This window comes from Capra hircus, chromosome 3 (assembly GCF_001704415.2).
Source record: "Capra hircus breed San Clemente chromosome 3, ASM170441v1, whole genome shotgun sequence".
Lineage (NCBI taxonomy): Eukaryota > Metazoa > Chordata > Mammalia > Artiodactyla > Bovidae > Capra > Capra hircus.
The window spans coordinates 37,659,077-37,667,235 of record NC_030810.1 but is presented as its reverse complement, the minus strand read 5'-3'; the positions used below and the strand labels follow the sequence as shown (position 1 = coordinate 37,667,235).

General features: G+C 48.8%; 1 protein-coding gene across 1 annotated transcript in view; it reads left to right on the top strand.

Moving 5' to 3' along the window:
* The window catches only part of KANK4 (KN motif and ankyrin repeat domains 4), a 73,549-nt gene continuing 65,680 nt past the window's right edge, over positions 291-8,159 (top strand). The window contains exon 1 of the mRNA XM_018044952.1: positions 291-559. The gene's annotated coding sequence lies outside the window, so the exon portion shown is untranslated. The remainder of the gene's footprint in view (positions 560-8,159) is intronic.

Genomic DNA, 8,159 nt, shown 5'->3' with positions numbered 1-8,159 from the left:
AGGGTAGAAATGCCCCAGCAGTCAGTTACTATTGTAGTGAAGATGGACTAAGATAAATACATATAAAGGCACTTTGGAAATCTGCAAAGCGTTATACCCAGGTTAGGAGTTTTGGGGTCTTTTTTCAAAAAGTTTTTCTTCCAAACTCCATCCAAAAGCTTTTTGACTTTCCCAAGGCTAAGACCCTCCCCTCGGTTTCGCAATGCCGCCCCTTCCTACACACCAAAGCCCGCGCCGCGTCAGGAGTCTTTTTTTTCCCCCTGGCGAAGGCGGGGACTCGGGTGGTGCTGGCAGCCGAAGAAGCCGGGCGCAGCTTGGGCTGCCCGCGCCTGGCCAGTCCCGCAGCGGCCGCGGTGGGTGTGCCCCGCGGGGTGTGCGCCCCTGGCTCAGGCCGAGCCCGCCGGCGAGAGGGCGTCCGAAGTGGTGAGCGCCCCGGACTACGAGGGTGCGCCAGCCTAGGGGAGCGCGCCCGGGACGGGGACTGTGCACCCGGAGGCTGCGTGCGCCCCGAAGCCCCACGCACAGTCGGCGCCCCCCGCGGGACTCCCCGCGGCTCAAGGTAAGGCGCTCGGCCACCCTGGCCCTGCCGGTACTGGCCCGGCGCGACCCGGGTGTTGGCCCTGGAGCTCGGCCGCCCCTCTCTGTCTCTGTCACCCGCCTCGTCCCCTCTACGCGCCGCAGCCCCCGCTCCCCTGAAGCAGAGGCTGCGGCAGCCTGGGCCAACCAGGCGCCCCCGCCCGAGGTCCGAGACCGCACGGGGAAGGGGCTGTCCAAGGGCAGGCGCCACTCGCCTTCCGCCCCACCCGCTCCTCGCTCCCCTGTGTCGGGGACCGGGGAGATCGATGGGGATGGGGGAGGCCGCGTTGCCTTTGCGGCTCCGATGGTGCAGCCCCCGCCCAGCGCCTTCGAGCCCGGCCCTGCGGTCCGGGATGCAGCGTGCGGGACTCGGGCGCCCTGCCGCCGGCTCCTTCTTGTACCTGGAATCGAGTTCTTAGCCTCCCTTCTTCCGCAAAAGCTGGCCCCCGGTTCCTACCCTGGTACCCCTCGGCCCCTGGCTGAACTTTCCAGCGCTCCTGTAGGACCACGACCTTGGGTGGAGGTAAGGGGGCCTCTTCGGGGGCCGGATGTGCTGGCCGCCGCCCCGCTGAGGTCGCTTTAACCGAGCCTGCACGCCGCTTGGTGAGATTCCCTCCCTCTCACCTCTCCCTTAAGGTCAAACTTTTGACCCCACGTACTTTGAACCTGCCGAACCTGCCGAGTAGCCAGTTGCTTAGCATGGGACTTGGAAAGTCGAGCCCCATAGCCCCTACACCAGGTCTGAATTTGCACTTGCCCTGAGCATATACCAGGGCTGCAGATCCAGGGAAAAAGAGATTTTGGTTGTCAGACGCCCCAGGGTTCCGGCTTGGAGGGTCAGGAGGAGGAGAGGCAGAGGGAGGAGGATGGCCCATTGAAGCAGGACAAGGTCCTGTTGACCAAGTAGGTTCGGAGAGGATGGGATGCAGCCAGTGACCGATTGAGGCTTGGAGAGAAAGCATCTTAAAAAGGGTTCCCAGGGATCCTCCTTGGTAAACCAAATGTGGGTTCTTTTAGAGTCTTTCAAGACAGGACACAGGAGAACACAGAGCCACATTTGCAACAGGGGCAAAGTTCATTCTGATATTGCCTTTTCAGGTCCAACCTTCCTGCCCCTCTCCAAACCTCGTCTTCACTGGACCAAAATGTGAGTTATGGGATATATCAAAGGTAGTGAGAATGGGGAATGGCTCATGGTCCACATTCGTCAACATATACTGGCAAGGGAGTAAGATACAGAAATGTCTGGTCTCATGGAGCTTGCAGTCCAGAGCCAAGAATAAAATCACTCAAATAAATACAGGATTACAAACTATGCTGAACTGGTTGAAAGGAAAGGATAAGGTGCTATGAGAATCTGTGATACATACTGTAGTCACTCACTCGGAAGGCTGATACAAAGTATGTATACATATAGCTGATTCACTTGGTTATAGCCCAGAAAGTAACATAACACTGTAAAGCAACTATATTTCCTTGAAAAAGAAGTAACTACTTGAAGAGGGTGGAAAGAGTCTTCTTGGCAGAAGGAGCAGCCTGTGAGAGAGCCCTGAGGCAAGTAGCAGAGTCCTTTAGATGGGTTGAAAGACTGTTTACCAAGTGATGCCCTGGGGCCCTAATGGGCATGTGCTTTCCTTTTGAACCTCATCACCTGGGCCAGTCACTACCTTCCTTTCCCAGCTATAATCTCCAGCAGTTGGAGTCGCCCAGTCTGGGAGAGAAGAAGTGACTGACATGCCAGTACAGAAAAGGCGTAGAGGGAGTGGGGTTCTCTCTTGCTGCCACTGGAGCTCTGGCCTGCCTGCCTCCTGCTTTCTGCAGCAAGACACGTGCTTCAGGCAGGTGCGCCCATGCAATGCTTTCTTATCTGCAGATCAGGATCTTCAATGATTCACTAATTCGTGCATTCATTAAAACTGCATTGAGTCTCTGTTGTGCCAGACACTGTGCTGATTGACATTTATAAGGAAGGGTCATGGAGGGTGAGTCATGCATGCACTGACAACCAGCACCTTTGCAGACAGCCCATGCCCACTCAGATTGCCAAGAGGCAGCAGTTCTTTCCTCTACTTGCTCCCTGTTACCCACTGGGCTCACAAAGGACTAAGGCTTCCGCCAAAATTCATGAAGATTCATTCTGATCATGGTAGTTCATCCTAGACTTTTAAAACTAAAATGAACTCATTGGCTACAATGTAAAGTTTTTTCAGTTCAGTTCAGTCGCTCAGTCGTGTCCGACTCTTTGCGAATCACAGCACACCAGGCCTCCCTATCTAGGTTGGTTTATTTGGCATTTCCTAATCTGGGCCCTCCTTGCCTTTCCAGCCTCATTTCTGGCTGCTATCTCTCCTTCCACCCACCCCTTCCCGCAGTGAGCATCTTCTTTGTCCTACTCACAATTATACTTCAGTTTCTGAAACAGTTGCTGCCCTTTTGCTGAAATACTCTTCCTACTTGTTCACCCAGTGAATGTATACTCAACTTTCAAAATCAACATTTAACCTAGGATTCCCCCAGGACCCTGAAGGCCTTTTCTGGGCCAGAGTCAAATGCTCCCTCTTCTTTGTTTCTTAAGCTTCTGTCACATCGAGCAGTAAAATGCTCTGAGCATCGTAAAGACAGGACTTTCCTGTCATATTTGTGTCTCAAGTACTGAGCACAGAGAAGGGCACATAGAAGGTGCCAAGTAATTGCTTATTGGATGAAAACCATATAGCCTAGTATTTCTTAACTTTTTTATGGAAGGTGGGTGTTGAGTGTTACATACATCTTTGAGATTCTGATGCAAATTATGGATCTGCTCTTCCAAATGCATATAACTTAAAATGTCTTGCATACAATATCATGTGATTTACAGCCCTCCTCCCCCCTCATTGACCCCACTTTCCAGAAATTTGGACTTCAATTTCATAGGAAATGGAGGCCCAGTGAGGGCCAGTAACTGCCTGAGTACCTACAGCTGTTCAGAAGTACGGATACACACCCCCATCCCAGTCTCCACACACACCTTGTCGTCCCCCCATCCCTCCACCTCCTGACTCTCAGGCCAGTGCCCCTTCCAGCTGTCTCTGCTTCTTGTAGTCAAGTAGCCTCTTTTTGTCCCTGGCCCCTTGTGAAGGCTGCTGCTCATAGCTGGAAGATGGATATCTTGGTTTTGCTTCAGTTCAGTGGCAGCCTAAGGTGTGACAGGGAGACAAATCTTGTTATGGGCAGAGTTGACAATTAAGAAGACAGATGGGCCATCTCCCCGGCCTGTTCACTGCCCTTTGCCTGCAATGTTATTACATCTATTTTAGCTGGAGGAGGGTCACGTGTGTGCCACAGTTGTCTTCTGGGCTCTGGATTGAGCCATGTAGGCCAGGTTTGGAAACACTTTGGACAGGACTCTTGAGATCAGGGGCCTAGCTTTCCATCTTTTCAAAGGCTTCTTCCCCGTAGAGCTGGCTGGAGAAGGCATGGAGGGAGTGGGGTTCTCTCTCGATGCAATTGGAGCTCTGGCCTGCCTGCCTCCTGCTTTCTGCAGCAAGACGTGTGCTTCAGGCAGCTGCACCCATGCAGTGCCTTCTTATCTGCAGATCAGGATCTTCAATGATTCACTAATTCGTGCATTCTTCAAAACTGCATAGAGTCTGTGCTGTGCCAGGCACTGTGTTGACTGCAGTTTACAAGGAACGGTTGTGGAGGGTGAGCCAGTGATAGATGGTGCTGCTCCTGTAGGGAAAGGGGAAGAGGTAACCCTCCCTCAGGGAATGTGGTAAGGAGGACAGTTAGGGTAGCTAAGAATGTGTGCACTTTTAAAACTCTGGTCTCATGCAAGTTAGGTCATCTCTGGGGATACTAAGTTTTCTTAACTGTAAGATGGGTATGATAACAATCTTTTCTTGCTAATCTCTGGGCAGCTGTGTGGGTACAGTTATCACATTTCGAATGGCAGATACACTCACTTCTGTATGTGAGACAGGAGCAGTACAATCTAATAATAGGGTCCAAGTGTGTCAAGCCATGGCACATTTCATGCATGCAATAATCCTAGAGATAGTTGTAGTCATAATCTCAGATGTATAGATGATGAAAATGAGAGATGGTAAATGACTTGCCCAGGTGTACAGAACTAATAAATGATAAAATTGGGACTGACAGAGTTCTCTGTCTCTGGAGGTCACTTGGTGCTATTCTGTAGTAGAGTATGTGGGAAGATACATACATTCTGTAGTAGAGTATGTGGGAAGCTCCAGGACTGCAGCCTCGATCTACTGCTCACCCCGCTGTGTGATTTTCAACTGGACCGATAACCTCTCTGTGCTTCAGAATGCTAATCATCCAGACCCAGAATTTAGACTGTTTAGACTAGATTTAGATAACTAATAATAAGCCTCTCTGTGAAGTTTCCAGTCTACATGGATGATATTTCAAAGTACAATTAAAGGAAAGAAGTGCCTTCCCAATGAAAATAGGATTGTCACAGTTTCCTAAGATTTCAAGTAGATGCTTAATGTGATATACATGCAGTTATGGATTGGTGGTGTCTGAAGAAGCTAGCTGAAGGTTCCTTCTCCAAGGGAAAGAAGTCTGTTTTCAAAAAGAATGCCTCACTACCTTGCTGGGCCTCTGGGGCCTGGGGCTTGCCCCTCACTTAGCCTTCTGGGGACATAGGCACTGTGGGAAAAGACACAAAGCCTGATTCTCTTTCTCCACCCATGTTTTCCCCAAAGTAAATAAAACTGGCTGGGGATTATGTGTATATGTATATATATATGTATATGTCTTCTTTTATGTGACTGTGGCTTTCCCTCCATTGTGTGGAAGGATCTCTGGTGTCTCTTTTGGTATGTTTATCTATTTCTAGCTTGTTGCTTTGATGTCAAGGGACAAGGGGGAGAGAATTATGACATTGGGGAGAATTTGCTCCATGCAAAGATAAAAGAGCAGCCTTTGGTGCAGGTTCTCCTTCACAGCTTGGTTTCTGCCCAGAAGCCAGAGATGCCGGCTCTCAGTGAAATCGATTTGGATTTTCATAGCAGGGCACCAGACAGCAGGGTTGAGTGTTTCCAGGTGCTGTGCTCATTGGCTGGTCTTTAACACCCCACAGTCATCCGCCTTGGAAAATATAGCCATCCTACAACTGGGGAAAGGTTTAAAAGACAAGGAACTTCAAGCTGGGTGGTGGCTGAGTAGAGCCTACTGCGGTCAGGGCCGTACTTCTTAGGGCAGTACAGATGTGTAGCAGAAGGACATTTCAGCAGTAATGGCTATGTGTTTTAAGAGATTGTTTTCATTTATCATTTGTGAGATTTTAACTAGATAAATAAAGGCCATCACCTCTCTCTTCCTCAGAAAAGGATTACTAGCCCTGTGGGCCCAAGCAAGTGACTCCTTCAGCTTCCTCATCTGTATTTGCTGTTGATGATACTGACTCAGGGCTATTCTGATGCAGAAAAGAGACTCCCTTAAGCTGGTTCTAATGAAAAGAGTGAGGAACCATGAAATGCAGTATGATGTCTAAGCAGAGGCCTGGAAGGAGGCCAGGCATCCTCAAGATGCTGGCGGGGGATGGGGGTGGGGGGCGGGGGGCAAGGTTCTGAGTTTGAGGTTATTCCCGTGGGGCTGTTGGTCACTGGTCTTCACTCTGAGTACTATTGGCTCACCTCAGCAGCTGCCCTGCATCCATCTCCTCCACCCTCACCTCTCTGTACAGTCACAGGATCCTCTCCTTGGCCTCTGAGCTCAAGTTTCAGGGAGAACCCTATTGTCTGAGCTTGATTCCCTGGAAGCTGAGGCTTTCTCTCCAGGCAACTCTCTGGCCAGCTTTGGCCAATCAGCTGGGAGGGGAGGCCATGTGTGCATAACTTGACCTTCTGAAGTAGGAAGGGCTGTGTGGGTGAAGATCCCTTGAGAAGGCGATGAAAGCGAGCAGGAACTCAGGGATATACCCAGTACAGATACCTATTGAGTTATGAAGGCTCTAATAGAGATTCTTCACTTGGGGTTAACAGCCTCAAGGGGCCCATCTGTGGAATTCAAAGGAGTCTGTGAACTTGAATGGGGAAAAAATATAGCATTATTATTTAGCATTTTCTTCGATGATGAATGTAGGCAACAAAGCAGGTATTTACAGTACCTGTGACATTGTCTCCAGCAGAAATCACAGATATTTTCCTATCTCATTTCAGTTGCTGCAGATATCTAGAGCTAAGATTTATGCTCATCGCAGCTTTGAAATTACAGCAGTTATTACACCTGCCACTAGATCTTGTTATTTAATGCATTAATAAAGAACATATACTACTGTATTGCACACTCATTTTGTAAAAATTAATAGTTATATTTCATTGTAATTGGTTCCTTTGTGGTCAAGCTATGTATTTTATTTTATATATTTTAGAACGTTCTGAGAAAGGGTCCTGTAGGCTTAATCAGTATGCTAATGAATTCTGTGGCACAAAAAAGGGTTAAGACCACCCCCTCATGGAAAGTCAGTAAGCTCTAGTTCCCAATTTCCCACCCTCCCTTGCCTTAATCTTTCATATACCCATCTATCTCTGTCTAATTAGTACAAGACATTCTTGAGCAGCAGTAAATTTCATTTAATAGTTTGGCAAATTTGCAAAAGCACATAATTTGTGGTTTGGGTAGAAGGTTTTAATATATATCCAAAGAAAAGTTTACAAATTGCAGGCACACATGGGCAAGTAGTTCAATAATTCCTATTAGCAGCCCATCAACCTGAGCTTAGATCACCAATCCCATGCAAACCTGTCCATTGAAGCAATCACAGAATGGAAAGTTATGTTCTTGAGAAGTTAAGGAGCTTGTGTAGATTAAGGGATGAATCATCACTCAACCAAATGCAAGCTAGGATCCTAGGAAGAAGGAGAAGCAGTGGGAAACATAGCTTTGAAGTGGGTTCTGAAATGGCGGGGATAGAAGAAGGCTGAATGGAGGAGGGAGGGAGTCAGTGAGAATGTGGGAGGACTAACCAGATGTTGATTTTGAGGAGGAAGCCTGGAGGGAGGAGGGTCACCAGGAGAAATATTAGACTGCTGCTGCTGCTTCAGTCGTATCTGACTCTGTGTGACCCCATAGACGGCAGCCCACCAGGCTCCCCCGTCCCTGGGATTCTCCAGGCAAGAACACTGGAGTGGGTTGCCATTTCCTTCTCCAATGCATGAAAGTGAAAAGTGAAAGTGAAGTCGCTCAGTCGTGTCTGACTCTTAGCGACCCCATGGACTGCAGCCTACCAGGCTCCTCTGTCCATAGGATTTTCCAGGCAAGAGTATTGGAATGGGGTGCCATCGCCTTCTCCGAATATTAGACTAGTGGTTGTTTTTTTTGCTATCTTTTATTAAATGCATACCATGTGCCAGACACGATGCCAAGCCCTTTAAACAGAGCAGTGATTTAATCTTTACCAACTACTCAGTAAGGGATAATTGTTATCATTCCCATTGTATTGATGAGTAAAGTGAGGCTCCAAGAAGTTGAATACTTGCTCTAGGTCACAGGGGTATTAACTGGTGGAGCCTGGAGCTTAGCACTTATCTGCCTGATTCCAGAATCCTGTGCCCTTAAAAACCGCTCTAGGC